Raw genomic sequence first — 17284 nt, 5'->3', positions numbered from 1 at the left:
GTCTTGCATTACAGTTCGGTCTTGGCGTCGGATCACGACTGCGTCGCGTTGACTTGTGGCTGGTATGTGACGTCGTCAGGTCGGCTTTCGTCGTCGCATTCTTTCCTTCCAGACTTCGTCGGGACGGCGGCGTGTCGTTATGTCTTCGAGGTAGTTTCTTCGGCGTCTTCGTCGGCGGCGGAGGATCTTCGACAGTTCGACGGACAGCAACCGCACCTCCATCGGTTGCTGCTTTTAGTTTTCCGGATATGGGCTCGCTGACCGGCCCCGAGCTGGGCCAGTGTATGTTCGGCGCTGCGGCGACAGGTAGCGGCCTGGTGATGGTGAACGCGACGGTCGTCGAGAACTCCACTGAGTAGCCGCGAGGTAGTCAGCGATATCGCGAGGGCGTTCACCTTGCTGCGGGCGCGGAGCGTTGACGGCAAAACCTCGCAGTTCCATTTCCCGGTATGGACATCGTCGGTAGACGTGACCCGCTTCCCCGCAGTGGTAGCAGAGCGGGCGGTGGTCAGGAGCGCGCCAAACGTCGGTCTTCCTCGGGTAGCTCCGTTGGGCGACGGGTGGGCGCGCTGTCGGCGGCGGCGGCGGTGGTCGACGGAATTGCGGCGTTACAGGGCCCTGGCGCGGTCGCTGAGGAGGGCCTTGACGGCGTACGACGGCGGCGTAGGTCATCGCTTCGGGTTGGGTTTGCGGTAATTGAGGTTGCACCTCCGGAACTCCAAGCGACCGCTGAACCTCATCTTTGACGATGTCAGCGATCGAGGCCACTTGAGGCTGCGACGACGGGAAGATCTTCTGAAGCTCCTCTCGTACGACTGCCCTGATAGCCTCGCGCAGGTCTTCGGAGGCCAGTGATTGAACTCCGGCATAGTTTGTAGCGTTGGTGCGGCGGTCGAATTGCCGGTTTCGCATCTCGAGTGTCTTCTCGATGCTAGTGGCCTCGCGAAGAAACTCGTCGACAGTCTTCGGTGGGTTTCGTACCATACCGGCGAAAAGTTCCTCCTTAACACCACGCATTAGTAGCCGGACTTTCTTTTCCTCGGACATTTCCGGGTCGGCGTGGCGGAATAGGCGGCTCATTTCTTCTGTAAAAATCGCGGTGGTCTCGTTGGGCAGCTGCACTCGGGTTTCCAGTAGTGCTTGGGCTCGTTCTCGGCGTACAACGCTTGTGAATGTCTGCAGGAAGCCACTTCGGAAAAGGTCCCAGGTCGTTAACGTGGCTTCTCTGTTCTCGAACCACGTCCTGGCAGCGTCTTCCAATGCGAAGAAGACATGTCGCAGTTTGTCGTCGCTGTTCGAGCTGTTAAATGCAGCGACCCTCTCGTACGTCTCGAGCCAGGTTTCCGGGTCCTCGAATGTTGAACCGCGGAACGTGGGGGGCTCCCTGGGCTGCTGCAGCACGACGGGGGATGCTGGGGCTGCCATTGGGGAGGACTTGGTGGCAATCTTCCTGCACGTCTCAGGTAGGAGTCCGTGCTCTGGGGGCAGTCCTTGCAGCCGGCGGCTAGCTCGCGGGTCTTGGGCGACGTTGGTTTTGTCCTCGGGCTTCGGGCTGGGATCGCGGCTTTGCGGGGGCGTTCGGTACATGAACGCACAAGCACCTCCACCAGATGTCACGTGGTCGTGACGTTGAATAACACAGTAGCAGTACTGTGAACGACAAAACTAACTTTTATTGGGCGAACCTGTGCCCACAAAACAGGCTACACTTATAGCACAACGATAGCGGCGAACACGCTCGGCGATCGTCGAAAATCTGATCTGAGGGTCAAGCGCGTCGGCTTATAAAGAACAGTCGTCGAATGTTCCAGACGAATCGTTCGGACCCGCGTGCCTTCCACAAAGTTCTACGCCATTCGCGTCAGGCGATGAAATCAGATAACATAAGGTTCGGCGACAACAGACAGCCGGGTAGAATCATCGATAACTTTCCAGAAACGTCGGATACATGCAGGCGCGTCCGTCGCTGTGCGATTACAGTTGTCAAGCGGCGAAACGTGGTCGCCCGATAAAGATAAGTACACGTGTCAATATAAAGTGACTACAATAGCGCGGTCACAAAGGATTTGGCTGGTGTTAATGTCTTCAATAATATCAAGGAAGGGGGCGCGTCTTGAACAAAAGATAGAAGTGTGGTGGGGATTTTTCACAGGGGGTGACTAGAGAATTTATATACTCAATAGTTAGGTGTGTTGTTTTTTGACACGAGAGGCTGACCTGCGATTTCTGCTACGGTAAAAAGTATTTTAGGAAGGAGCTAAAGGCGGCCTGCTTCTTTGTTCTTGGGCCTCATGGAGCGATATTTAGACTGCTTGATTAGGTCCCTGAATACGAGCTCCGCTATCCTACTTTGCAGAAGATTACTGTAGTCCGAAGTTGGGTCAGATTCAAGTTTTCTTGTCTGCGTGTGGTTGCTCACTTGTTTGGAGGTCTCATTCTTGTACTCTTCTATAGGCCAGATTACGATACTGCCGCCTCTGCCTGCTGGCTTCTTTGCCATGTGGTATTTGAAGTTGGTCACGACAACGAACTGCCCATCAGTTCGTCTTCACTCAGTCAAAAAGCGCGCACTAAAAGTGTTCGTGCGTAAAGCGATGACGCCCCTGTTTGCTAAATTTTTCCGTACAAGCTTTCGCATATGATCAATGTTGTTGACAAGGAAATTTATTGACCCGTAGGCACGTTTACAACTGTGGTATGAACGAAAAGTACAATATAAAGTACATCACATGCAATACATCATACTTGATGAAAAACAAAACAGATTAACAAATGAAATAATAAATGGTGTCTACTTGACACTGGCCTTGCCACACACATCAACAACAACAACGAGATCGGGTGAGCCTACTGCCAATGGAGCCAGAAAGCCAATGGAAAGCGCACTTATGCTATGTTACAGAATCTCCATAAATCTCCGGCGTTTCTTCGGGATATATCTCTCCAGTTCTCGAAGCACGCTGAGCAAATGGAAACGATAGTCAAGAAATTTATATAAAAAATATCCGCAACGTTTGTCTTTATATGGAAATTCTCTTTCCTTTCATTAAAATCGTAGTTATACCATCGCCGACTTACAGAAAATGATTGCGCCCGACATGCCGTCCGAGCACGCTCGTGAGCTCTACCACGTTCTGTTTTCCTACCACGATATTTTTTACTTTAACGATCGTCCTTTGGCCCAAACTAGAGCTGTTAAACATCGCATGAATACCGGCGATGCCCCTCCTATTTATCGCCGCCTGTATCGACTGTCGCTGGCTGAGGGTCAAGTTACTCACGCAGAAGTTCGCAAAATGCTTGCCAAGAACATTTAACCGTCATGCAATCCATGGGCGTCACCTGTTGTAGTGGTAAAAAGAAGGACGGCTCATGGCGCTTTTGCGTGGATTATCGACACCTCAATAGGGTTACCAAAAAGGACGTGTATCCCCTACCTGGGATTGATGACTCCCTTGACTGCCTCCACGGTGCTCGCTACTTCTCCTCTATTGACCTTTGCTCCGGCTACTGGCAGGTTGCCGTGGACGATCTCGACCGCGAGAAGACTGCATTTGTAACACCAGACGGTCTTTATCAATTGAAAGTGATGCTGTTTGGTCTGTGTAACACTCCTGGCACTTTTGAACGGAACGCGAACGGAGTGTACTCGGACCCAGGCAAGATCCATGCTGTTACGCACTTCCCTGTTCCGAAGTGTGTCAAGGATGTGCGCAGCTTTAGCGGTCTTTTTTCGTACTTCCGCCATTTCGGGAAAAATTTCGCCGCCATAGCACGACCACCAACCAAGCTTTTGAAAAAAGACGCCCCTTTCCAGTGGGTCGATAACGAGGCCTCTGCATTCTCACATCTAATCGACCTTCTCACAACGCCTCCCGTTAGGGCTCATTTCGATCTTTGTGCACCTACCGAAGTCCGTACTGATGCCAGCGGTCACAGAATCGGCGCAGTACTGGCCCAACGTCAGCGTGGCAACGACAGTGTTATCGCGTGCGCCAGCAGGCCCCTTTCACCCTCGGAGCGCAACTATTCCATCACCTTTATCTAGCATTTTGTTCACTTCATTTTGTATAACTCGGCGTTCCGACGCAGAAACCCGATACGGTCTTCGGCGAATAGGCGCAGCATCGCCAGTAAGAATTCGATGCTTGAGCGCGAGCGTCTGGCCTAAAGGACGATCGTCGAAGTCGAAAATATCGCGGCAGGACGATAATACTTCGCAAAGGTCTTCAGCCTGCGTAGAGGACAGGTCCGTCGCAGCCATTTTCTCTATGTTGGGATCGGCGCACGAGGCTGGCGCGAGGGGCACGCTAAGTTTGCGAGAACCATCGGTCGACAACGCTGCCACGCATTGGTCGCCGAGACAATCAATGGTGGCAAGGCAAATACCTTGCGGTAGAATTTGCTTTGCCAATCAAAAGTTACAGGCAGGCATGCGAGTGCGGTTCGCAGTAATAGTAAGTATACTGTGAGGCAGGGTGACGTCATACTATATTGGAATGTCGGGCAGCGAAGCGACTTGGTACTCGCCATCAGGAACTGGTGGGTCTTAATAGTTCAATCTGGGCTATTGACTTTGGCGGCAGGCGAAGAAAGCTGGTGGTGCGTAAGCGGCACCGGGGTGCGTCAGAAGGTTCTGCGAGCATCGGCAACTCTAGGCGAAGGGTACTGGAAGAGCAGTCAATAAGAGCAGAATGTGCTGAGAGAAAATCGAGGCCGAGAATGAGGTCGGGGGGGCAATAAGCAATTACGGTGAAGAGGACAGGATTGTGGCGGCCGGCGATGCTAACACGTGCCGTACAAATGCCGAGATAGGCACAGTACCGCCATCCGCAACGCGGACGACGCGTGCCGACGCTGGGGTGAGGAGCTTGTTCAGTCGACGTCGGAAGGCAGGACTAATGATAGAAAGATGTGCTCCTGTATCAATCGTCACTTGCAGCGCATACAATGACGAGAGACAAAAAAGGACGACGAAGACAAGCGCTGACTTCCAACTTATTTCTATTGTGAGAAACATACACATATATCCTGGGACACCAAGACAAAAGCGCTCCCTACAAAGCAACAACTAATGCGCTGTAAGTGACGATTGATACCATGGAATACCAACTAGCCCGTGCCCAAACCTGGCTCCTGTATCGATGAGTGCCGTGCCAGGATAGCCGTCAACGTCAACGTCAAGAAGGTTTCTGTTAGTAGGTAACGGGTGCAGAGGATTTCAGGGCACGATCGACAACGCAGCTTCACCTCCAGAAACTGCAGTGTATGCCTTGTTTTCCGGCTGGGTCCGGGAGGCGATAGGCGGCGAAGAGAAGCGGCGGGGTTGGGGCGAACGGGACTGATGGCGTCGAGGTGAGGGCGCGCGGCTGTAGCGAAGGGTGGGAGCAGGGGTATGAGCGGCAGTGGGTTAATGGCGGGTGGAATAGAGAACAGAAGGTCCAAAGGTGCGGGGCTAAGTGGCGGCGTAAGTCTGAGCAGGTGGTGGCCGTCGGTTGCGGCAGTGACGGGCGACGTGGCCGATGCGACAGCAGTAGAAGCAGATCGGCCTCTCATCAGGGGTACGGCTTTCGGACGGGTTGCGGCGAGATGTGGCGGTAAAGGACTGCCGGGGATGAGGAGGGCCGCTAGAGAACTGGGGAACGCTACGCTGGCGTCCTCACGTAAATTTTTTTTTAATTTTAGGAGGCTACTGTGAATATTCTAACGGAGATCAAAATACCAGGTGCAAAATATCCGCGACTCATCTCTTTATTCCGAAATTTTATTTTTGACTAACCAATCAAAAAGCGCAGCTGTGGCTCACGGCGTGTGCTTGCCAGTTTTCTGTGCAATAACCGGTAGCGGCATCCATTTTACCGGAACCTGCATCGTATGGTAAGGCAGCGTCAGTGTACAGTTTCTTTTATTGTAGATTTCCTCGCCTCTATAATGCTTTATGTTCGCTGTGTAAACTGCCTTCGCCTTTGGTGTTCGTGTGGATTGGTCTCGGTTCCGTAACCCTTTTTATGTGTGAGGGCCGAAGGAGGTTGTTCAGCTCTGGCAGATGCAGGTTCGTGCCATGCAATCTAGATAGCAGTCGCTGCCCATTCCACGTACTCTTCAGCCTCGATTCCTTAACGATGCATCGTCATACGTTTACAGACGCCTGTACAATTTGGTGCCGCCGTACTGAGGGAGGCTCGGTATCTCCCTTGAATCACATTTCATCGGCTGCGCGAGTGCGTCTGTGCAGAGTAGCAACATGGCGGCGCCCTTGCAATTGTCGATTTCAATGCATGGGCGTCATGAGGAGCTTTTCATGTGGTGTTGATTATACTAACTCTGTGGCTAAACGTCTCAGAATTGCTAGTGTGCCATTCCACGTGCTCTTCAGCCTCGATTCGTTTACGGTGCGTTAAAGCATGCGTTTGCAGACGCCAGGGCAATTTGACGCCGCCATACTGGGGCAGGCTCGGTAGGGCGTTGATTGCGCATCGCCTTTGAATCACATCTCATCGTCTGCGCGAGTGCGTCTGTGCAGAGTAGCAACATGGCGGCGCCCTTGCAATTGTCGATTTCAATGCATGGGCGTCATGAGGAGCTTTTCATGTGGTGTTGATTATACTAACTCTGCGGCTAAACGTCTCAGAATTGCTAGTGTGCCATTCCACGTGCTCTTCAGCCTCGATTCGTTTACGGTGCGTTAAAGCATGCGTTTGCAGACGCCAGGGCAATTTGACTCCGCCATACTGGGGCAGGCTCGGTAGGGCGTTGATTGCGCATCGCCTTTGAATCACATCTCATCGTCTGCGCGAGTGCGTCTGTGCAGAGTAGCAACATGGCGGCGCCCTTGCAATTGTCGATTTCAATGCATGGGCGTCATGAGGAGCTTTTCCTCTAGACTTGATTATATTAACTCTGTGGCTAAACGTTTCAGACTGCCTAGTGTGATAGCCACCGCAGAAGCTTTCTAGCTAGGGAGTTGCACTTCGGAGTTTTTTAGCTTTATTCACGCGATGTACGTTTAATCTGACGTTCATTGGTTCTCGCGTTTCACCAATATATTTTTTTCTTACGGAACGAACACTGAAACATATAAGTCGCATCGGAACTAGTACAAGTAAAGCTAGTTTTCACCTCCTGTGTATAACTATTTGCGGTTGTTTTGATTTTAATGTCACGTTGAAGGTGCCTGCAGGTCTTCCGCATGGGGTAACATGCTTTTATTACGGGGAAATGATGTTGAATGACTTTTGCGTGCACGAATCTGTCCTTAAGTTTTCTATTGTTGCGGCCATTGGTCAGCCATCGTTCCGCTGGGAACGCTTCCCTTAGACGTTCCTTACTTGATAATATTAGGTGGTATCTCCGTAGGGTGTTGTTTATGTCTGGGAGGGCATTATAATATTTTGTTATAAAGGCTGGTGTTCTGCCAGATTGTGGTGTAGGTGGTTTGTTATCGAATTCCGACTGCCTCGCCAATGTTGACACGAGATCATGAGCTGTGTTGAGTAGAACTTGTGAATTGTTTGTTTCCGCTAGCGTAGCTTTAACGTCATTTAGGTGGGGGATATAATGGTTGTCTTCGTTGGAGATTATTCTTATTCGTTTTCCTTGTCTGACAAAATTTGCTTGCTTCCATTGTCGCAGGTGATGACAGTTGCAGTCTATGTATTTCTGGCTACCCGCCGGCATTGGGTACAATGTTGCATGTCTTCTGATTGCGCCTCGGTAAGGCGAAGTCAAAACTGGCAGAGCGGCTCAAGACGCTGGCTTCCGTCGAGGAGTTCATAAATTGAAGGGCCGCTGAGTGGTGTTCAATTGAACGTTGATGCTTTCGTATTCACAACTCATAAGTGTTCAGGTGTCCTCAGATGTCTTTTTTTTATTATTCCTTGACTGAGGGTACAACTTCCTCTTGAATTGATACCACGAAATAACTGAAATCATCAATAAAGAGTAAAACTCCTGATTTCTCTGTAATAATATTAAGGTCTAGATCACCCGTTGCATTATAACCTATATTCGTCAATCTGCAAATTTCTTGCACCGTTCGCGAGTAGCATGTCATCCGCTAACATCAACCGAGAAGCCTTCTGTTGTACTTTTCATCCATTACGGATGCATGATCAATCGGCGCCTCATTCAGCGCTTTCCCATAGTCTTTCTATGCCCTTAACGTAAAACGTAAATAACAATGGCGACATAAGTTATCCTTTATTTAGCCCTGTGTATGTTTCCACTAGTTCTTCGGATTTCCGGCTTTGCCATTTATTTCGTGCAATGTTTCTCATTAGATCTCCTTCAACAGCTCCGCAAAATTGTCTTCTTTGGCCTTGGGCTTTAGGCTGTCCCACAGCAATTGCCTGTCAACGTTGTCGCAAGCTTCCTGCATATGTCGAAGTGCTATACGTGGGGGTCTAGTCGCAGCCATTGATATCTCTATAGATTGGTTTCAACATTATAATGCACAATTCTTTGTTTCTCTAACTTGCGACATTACAATATTAGGTATTTACGTGACTAAACCCCTCCCCTCTACAAAATGGTTTATAGTCACTGTGTTCTTGTCCAGTTCCCCATAGGGCCTGAACCAAATTATTTGATGAAGAAACAGGCAACGGGAAATAACATGGTATCCTTTACTGCAGAGCAACTGTGCTGTCGCACTAAATGAATTCACTGCCGAAGGAATTATGGAAGTCCTCTCTTTTGTTTTTATCGTGTCAGCAGAGCGTCTCAACCGCAGGCTCCGGAAACGCATTGCAGAACTGAACAACACCATAACAGAACACTGCAGCACCCTATCCAAACAGCAAGGGGACGAGGTCTGTAACTCGGTCGACGGACAAGTCCGCAACGGGAAGACGTGGAACCTCCTCAAACACCTGCTGGACGACACCAACACCCGCACGAACCCTCGCGACTCGTCCACCAAAGTCCTTCACCAGGCCAAGGGCACCGCTTCGCCGGATGACATCGCCAAGACCCTTGTGCATAAGTAACAGCCCATACCCGCAGGCCTGCCCACCCTACATCCCGATTACACAGGTACCGAGAACAACCTCCTCTACGCTTGCACGAAAAAAAAAAAACGGCAGACACACTAAACACTGCTTACGGGTGGGAATGCAAAACACTTTAGTCCCTTCGGCGAGATGTCTTTGTCCCGGTGTTTCATGTCCGCCCAAGCTCTCACCTGCGTTCCCAATGCGTCTCGCTAGGGCCAAACCTAACGCGCCTAGGGTCTCATTGCGCTCGTTTGCCCACGAGGAGTTCATCACCCGAAGGACCGCTCAGCGGCGTTCAATATGACATAATGCTTTGTATTTTATATAGTCATCACATGGCGCCACCTCCTGCCCATTGGCTGCGGCGTCGCGTACCTAACGACGAACCAAGTAGGTGACATGCTTAGTCAGCCAGATGACTGCGACATGACGTGCGAAATTACGGACGCACTAGGCACACCTCTAGTTAAAGTGAACTGTGGCGCCGCCATGGCGTCTGGAATGCATGGTCATCTCCCATCACGAAGGCACGATTTTATTTCTCACAAAAACCAAAATTAACTTAATTTCCTTTTCAAAGGTATTAATTTTCTTTGTGTGCAGGAACATCCCTGAGAGATGACCTCAATCCGAGAATTTTTGGTGTGTTTCACAGTTTGCACCGTCGGCCATTTTTGATACGGTCTCGTCGTAGTTGGTCACGCCGCTGACTACTGTTTCGACGCCTGTTTTCTCGAAGCTCGACCGGCGGTACTATTTGGTAGCGTGGCGTTGTCGGCAGGCTGTAGACGTCCGGTAGACCATGGCGACCAGGCAGGGACGAGACGATTTCTAGTGCGAAACATGCACTGTTCATTAAATGGATGCTCAATGATAAAAATAAGAAACTGAATGAAGCGAAACATACATTGCGGGGTCCCTCAAATAAGCCCACTAAAATCGTAGGCGGGATCTTGCTCACGTCAACGTCACGTGACATGCACTGAGTCGCCATCGTTGCTTTGCGGCTGCTCCTTCTCTCCTGGGTGAGGTTGCACGTCCCCGTTGTTGTTTGCGGCTGCTCCCACTTTCCTAGGTGACGTTGCACGTGCTTGCCTCCGCTAGCGGCAACCCGCGGGTCCGGGATGGGCGTCTGTTCCTTTCTTCTAGGCGACGTTGGTTCGCGGGAAGAGCTCTGGATCTCTCCTAGTGTCGGACAGTTCGTGGAATGGGTTTTTACACACACATACAAAGGGGCCTGTAAACACTGCGGGGCGTCCGCCAGACCGGCAACCACTCGAGACAGCGATAGCTAATTAGGATTCCATCCTCCATTTCGGTTGAGCAAGGTCTTTCGAGCATCCTTATTGCCCTGGATGTAAACGCCAAAATCCGCCGTAGTGTTACGGTTGGTGTGCACAAGGCATATAATGCTTTCGCATGAATAATTCGCCGTGTGCACTAAAATTTTTTCCTTCTATACTCACAAACTACAAATGATGCCGTGTTCCGCGCTTGGTAAGAGCAACAGCACAGATAGATCCCGTCCTCTTCATATTTGGCTAGCTTTTCAGCACCCACTCCGTAACTGAAAGATTTGCTTTTGAAACTAGTGCAAGTCATATAGCATGAGCAGAAGCATCTGGCTTCACGTGTTGGGGACGTATTCTCTGACAATCGCTTTCCGCGATATTATAACCTTCGAGTGATGCAGTCCTCTACCATCCAATAGGCACTGAGCGCCGGATGATTTTGGACTGGTGGTGCCTTTATGTGGCGGTGCCAGGAGTGTATTGGCATTGTGGCGTCCGGGCCAAGCTCAGAAGGCGTTGCTGCCAGCTATGTGGATTTAATATGTTCCGTCGTGTTTTTTCTGTTTTGCGTTGCCTAAGTACCACTTGAAACCAAATCCGATCAAACTTGTTGCGTACTTCGGTGCACGAAAAGTTCAGAAACATGACTGTAGCTGCTTAGGCCCTTTTACTTCATTCGTCGTTTATCATCGCGGCCTCACCAGATGAAACGGAGGAAGGACTGTATACGTGCCTTCTGTAAGTACAGAACGTACACTGATCAGGGGCGCTATTACATAAAGTTATTCCAAACTTTTCTATTCCAATTCTGCGATCAGCCCTCCGCGATTGGTCAAAAACATTTTTGGGCCACCCCTACTGCATCTGTCAGTCACGCGACCTCAGGCAAAGCGCGATAGCTCCCAATCTGATATGACGGGTACACACTAATTATGCATGATTGGACTGAACAAAAGAAGAATAGTTATTTCTGATTCGATGCCTTTTACCATTAACGCTCGGCTATTGGTCAAAAGTTTTCCGGCTGCACCCACTTCACCTGCTGTCACGCGACGTCACAAAACCGCGATAACTGACCGCGTCAAAGTGACGTGTACGCGTTAAAGATGCATTAATATGCCGAACAAAACTGAATTTTTCGCTGAATAGCCGCCGGCTGCCTCGTTCCGAAAGGAATACAAGATGGCTGCTGCCGATCGTTCAGGCACTGGCTACTCGCACCTGCCGGAGAACATGGGTTTATCTGCGTACAATAATTTTTTTTTTGCGTGACCGTGTAACGTTTTCGAGCACTTTTGGCACGTTTACAAACTTTAGCGAACTTTTTTTTTGCTGAGGATCATTTTAAGCAGCATTCTTAACCTCCCGTTCAATGTGAAGGTCCGGCGCCTATTAGAAGCAGGTTATCCTAGTGTAGCAGTGGCCACTGTGGCTGAGCGCCTAAAGAAGTCGGTTTCGAGAGGGCGGACGTGATTAAAGAAAGCAGTAATAACAAAAAAATGAGTAGTGGCTATTACGCACATTCATTCAGTGTCGCACAGGCTTAAAAATTTTGCAAGTAGATATGATGTTAATGTTGGTTTCACTGCTCCCTATAAGCTAGGTAAGATATGCGCTGCCGTCAAGAGAAAAAAGGAGCAGGCAAAAGGCAAGAAAGAACAGATATTTGTACGTTGAAGCACAATAAGAACAACAGTTTTATTGACTGTCGTATGGGTGTGGTATCTAAAATTCCCCGTACCTGTGGCCAGTCCTGCATAGAGCAAACAGGGCGGTGTATCAATCAGGTGCTAATGGAACATAAAATGTCGTTAACTGGTGGATCGCCTTCTAGTTTTTCCCTACTTTGCCAAGATTGTAACTGCACGCCAGAGTTAGATGAATGCGCGATATTTACAGGCATAAGAAAGAAGATACGCGACTTATGGTAGAGGCATGGCATATCTATAATGATGGATGTGCGTGCGTGAGTCAGCTTTCGATTGCTTTACATAAGGAAGAGATTAAGTGCCTTAACACTTAGCTCTCACGTAGACTGGCACATGTACCCGACGGACACGTGGTGATACCATTCTTGAGCTTGCGGAGATTAGTTTTGGTTCTTTTTTTTTCGCCTCGGTGCTCCCTTCAGTTGACAGTCAGCATTCGTGTTGTCCACTTCTCTACTCTTGTGTCCTATCTGCACGCCTCACCGGTTTTTTTTTTTCCATAAAGAAAGGCTGACTTCGCGTCATTGTTCCGGCACCTACAAGGAATGCTGGAACGCCGCGATCGCCTAATTATAACTAGGGACTTCATTGCAAAGGACAGCACGTGGGGCTACTCGAAAGCAGACACGAAGGGCTCCAAGCTCCTAGAAGCCAAAGAGCGCCACGAATACATACTAATTACGGTACCAGGTACACCTACTCGAATAGGAAACAGCGCCAGCAGGGACACGACCCCTGATCTCACTATCACCAGCGATACCGTGGGAACAAGCTGGAGGGTCCTAGTCGACTCGCTCGAAATCATCAGTGCCTCGGCCAAACCATGCCGACCCCTAGGGAAGGCCAAAATTAAAAATTGGCCTAAGTTTAGGGAGAGGCAACATTCCAACTTAGATACAAGTCCGCCCTTCCCGGAACATCAAGGCCGCTTAACCACGGTCAAGGAATAGACCCAACGCATCATGATCTATATGACGCCAACACTAAAGTGTATCCAACCGACACTGACAATCGACAATCATCTAATACACGTATGGAAAGCATGCAGAGGCCTCACAAAAAGAGGGCGCAAACAGAAGCTAAATCGCAAACTTAAACTTAGCATTTCAAACGTCATTAAAAAGTCCAGGAATTATGCCCTGAAGGTTCACAGGGACAATAGGCACCCGTTCAGTGATTCGCTTAGAGGCACGCTAAGCACCAAAAAGACGTGGAACATACTCCGCAGCATCATCGATCCTTCAAGTACCAAAACAGAAACAAACAGATCCCTACAAAAACTTGTTGCAGAATATCCGGGAACCCAGGATGAACTCATACAGGAACTCCAGCAAACATACACGGCAATCCGGACCGGGCATCCGAAACCATACCCTCAATATACGGTACCTCCGAACGAGAGACTTGATGCACCCGTCACGTATGCGGAGGTATACGCGGCAGCACACAGCTTCAAGAAAAACGGCACCGGGCCCCGACGGCATCACCAACGCCATCTTGAGAAACCTGAGCGAGCAAACCCACCGAGCCTTTACACAGCAGCTAGCCCAAGAAATATGGACACCGAGCGGAACATTACCCGAGGAATGGACTAGCGCTAACATAGTCCTTATACCCAAACCGGGAAAGCCGCGCAGGCTTGATCAATTTCGACCGATCTCGCTCACGTCTCGCCTAGGCAAACTTTTGGTACAAATTTTACCGACTCGAATAGAACAACACCTGGAAGAACGTGGACTACAGCCCAATTGCATGTACGGATTCCGGAAAGGCATGTCAGCACCGCATGTATTGCTCCTCCTCAAGGAAGAAGTCCTCAGACCACAACCGGGCAGCAACAACAACATACTCCTAGCCATGGACGTGGATAGCCTTTGATGATATAGCACAAGAAACCATCCTAGATGGCCTCGCCGCGATACGATGCGGAGAGCGAGTATATCAGTATACCGTGGCTTTTCTCAGTCACCGCAAAGCCCGCATCGGCATAGCAGGCATGCAATCAGACATCTATGATCTACCACAGAGGGGTACTCGGCAAGGATCAATAATATCTCCTTTCCCCTTCAACATCGGACTTAGAAAACTTGCTTTACAACTGCAAAACATCCCAAAACTCGGATGTGCCTTCTATGCCGACGGTGTCATCCTATGGGCAACCACGGGTTCATACGGCGACAAAGAAAACACATTACTCACAGCTATCGGACACATCGAGTCATACCTAACCATAGCAGGAATGAGGTGTGCCCCACACAAGTCGGCGTAACTTCAAGTCCGGCTCAAGCAAACTAGGAAACATCGAGCCCTGCCAATACATCTCGAGACTGCCGGGCAACCTATAAAGCGCGTCCCGACAGCACGCTTACTAGGTATGCAGGTCCAGGAGGAAAACGGCATAAAGAAATTAAATCACATTATAAGAAGCATCGTAACACTCATCGCCAGAGTAGCGCGCAGCAAAGATGGTTTCACAGAGGACTAAACCTTAAGACTGGTACAAGGCCTCGTCATCAGCCGTGTCACGTACGCACTCCTGTACAAGTGAAGCGCAAAAGCGAGACAGAGAGCATGGACAATCTCGTAAGAACAGCCTACAAAACGGCTTTGCAGCTACCGTAAAGCACAAGCAGAAAGAAATTACTAGCGCTAGGGGTATACAACACCTTTAAAGAGCTAGCAAGTGCCACGCCCACAGCGCAGAGGGAGTGCCTCAACAAGACACAACAGGGAAGACACCTTCTTCAACGGCTAGGGTACCCACTGACACCTCAGTACTGCAAGGAAGAAACACAACTCCTGCCTAACCACATTAGAGAGAACATTGTACTACATCCTATACCCAAGAACACGCACCCCACCCACGATCAAGAGAGAAGAGCAGCGCGTGCCCGCATGTTTCACAAACGCTGTTTCAGAGACCCAGATACATACTGCACGGACGTTAGTCCGCATCCTTCGTCACCACGTCGTCGGCCCAAATACACACTACACAGACCACACTGTTCTTACAGACCCCGAAAGACCGACGAGCGACTCACGAGTTAACCACAAGCCAACAAATACTACAGGACCAACGCCTCGAAAGAACACACAAATCTCTCAATAAACTCCAGGGAAGGGACAGGCGCCGCCTGTAAACGAACACATACCCACACTTGTCTCGTCTACACGCAATCTCCTCAGACAGATATGGTGTAGCAACCACACAGCGACACTCGCGCACATAACACACGAATGTACCGACCGTCCGGGCGACGCAATTTCCCCACGAGGCACAACACACACACTGACTATATGGTCTCGGGAGGCGAGACTCTCCGAACTTGATCTGGGAAGCCACCTGGCGACCCTCGACCAGGCCTGGCGAGCGGCGATCGCCAGTGGAGCCCTGTCAGACGGAACCACCCAGGAAGAAACCGCGAAATGGTTCCTGCAGTAATAAAGTTCCGTCTTTCCCAAGTAGATACCCGTATATGTACCAGAAACAATGTATGAAATCTGCGCACTGAAATGTATGCCATGCACAACACTTATAGCTTACCACTTCATAAGAAGCCAACAAACAACGATACCAAGGACATCACAGGGAAAATTACTCGTACGTTCCCCTGTCTTGTCCTTGGTGGCTTTGTTGACTTCTTATGGTACAATTAATAAAAATTGGGCCCGTCGGTTAAGCCCCTTTATTCTCGTCACTAGTATACCACTTGTAGTATATGATACACTTTAGTAACTAAAAGCAACTAGTCAACACACTTTTAAAAATGGCGAAAAATTATTTCTGCCCCACTTTTCTGGCTGATCCCTAACTCTGTTTGTTTCTTTGATTCAATACTCTGCACTATCACTTCAATCTTGTACTGGCACCACAAAATATCTTCTAGGGATAGCTCTCCAGCTCATGCTACAGAAATACTCGGGTTTCCGTCGCCAACTTTCTTGCCAAAATCCAAGGCAGTTACTAATGCTGGTAGCACTTGTAGTTGCGGCAAAAAAGAAACAACCCCTTTCATAGTTTTATGCCCAGTATCTGCATCTCTTAAAAAAAATACCACGTGATGCGCATAAGCCAGGACAGCAGTCTCGATTCCTAAATAGATAAATCCACGAAATGATTCACTTTTGATTGCTTGGCGTCAACATGTTCAAGCAGCAACAATATGACATCATCGACAACTCTATCAAAAACTTTTTCAAGATCAATTTATATCGTGGCCACTAGGCTCCTCGTTTCGTCATAATGCTTTGTGCGCCCTACGGCGTTTCTCGTCTTAAACAAATTAGAAATCAGGCTGGCTTCATTGTTAGGAGACAACCGTAGCATAGGTATTTCACGTTCCGTTCAGGAAGCGAGAGCTTTACGGCCACCCACTGTGTAATTTATTGATGTGCTTCTGTAAGTAGTGCAAGTCGAATAGTTTAAGCATAAGCATCCGGATTCCCCCTACTGGGGACGTATTTTCGCACGATCACTCACGTTGCAACTATCACGTTCGCGTGAAGCAGCGCTAAACCAGCCAATCAGTTCATCTGGTTGTTTCCCGTTCCGAGCATGTATTCACAGACAATAGACAGCTTTAGTTACACGTACGTAGAGGTTTTGCGTACGTAGAGCTTCTACGTGTCAGCATTGCGCATGCGTAGAACGTAGCGGGCGCGCGCGCGTCTCACGGACGTACGTGAGATTCAATTCTTTGCGTGCGTTTCTTGCGCACGTAGACAGCTTCGCGCGGGAGTTCCGCGAGATCACGAACAAGCGATAGCGGGCCGCGCGCGCGCAGACGGCTTGCATCGAAACACGGAGACAGGAGTGAATTGGCTACCGCCGTGTTCACATTTCCCGATAGATGTAGCTACGGGGTCCCTCTTGGCATGCGTCGCGTCCGTGTAGCTAAAAGCGTTTCAGATGGCGTGCACGTAAGGTACGTAGGCTTTTCACGTTTGCGTACGTGAAGCCATACGCACGTGTAACTAAAACTGTATAATCACTTTACACGATACTATCACGTTTGCGTCAAGCAGCGCTAAGCCAGCCAGACAGTTCATTCGATTTGGCTCAGTCAATAACCTCGCACTCAAGAGATTACGACCTTGTTTAGCCAAATTTTAGTAAAGGTTTTCAAGTCAGGTGATGGGATTTCCCCTACCAAGCGAAAATAGACTGTCAATAAGAGATTACGACCTTGTCTAGCCAAAGTTTAGTAAAAGTTTTCAAGTGAGATGATGGGATTTCCCCGACCACGCAAAAACAGACTGTCAATGGAGCCAGAAATGAAAAGAAAAAGCG

The sequence above is a fragment of the Dermacentor andersoni genome, chromosome 11 (assembly GCF_023375885.2).
Source record: "Dermacentor andersoni chromosome 11, qqDerAnde1_hic_scaffold, whole genome shotgun sequence".
Lineage (NCBI taxonomy): Eukaryota > Metazoa > Arthropoda > Arachnida > Ixodida > Ixodidae > Dermacentor > Dermacentor andersoni.
The sequence above is the reverse complement of the archived record's forward strand: the minus strand, read 5'-3'. Positions refer to the sequence as shown.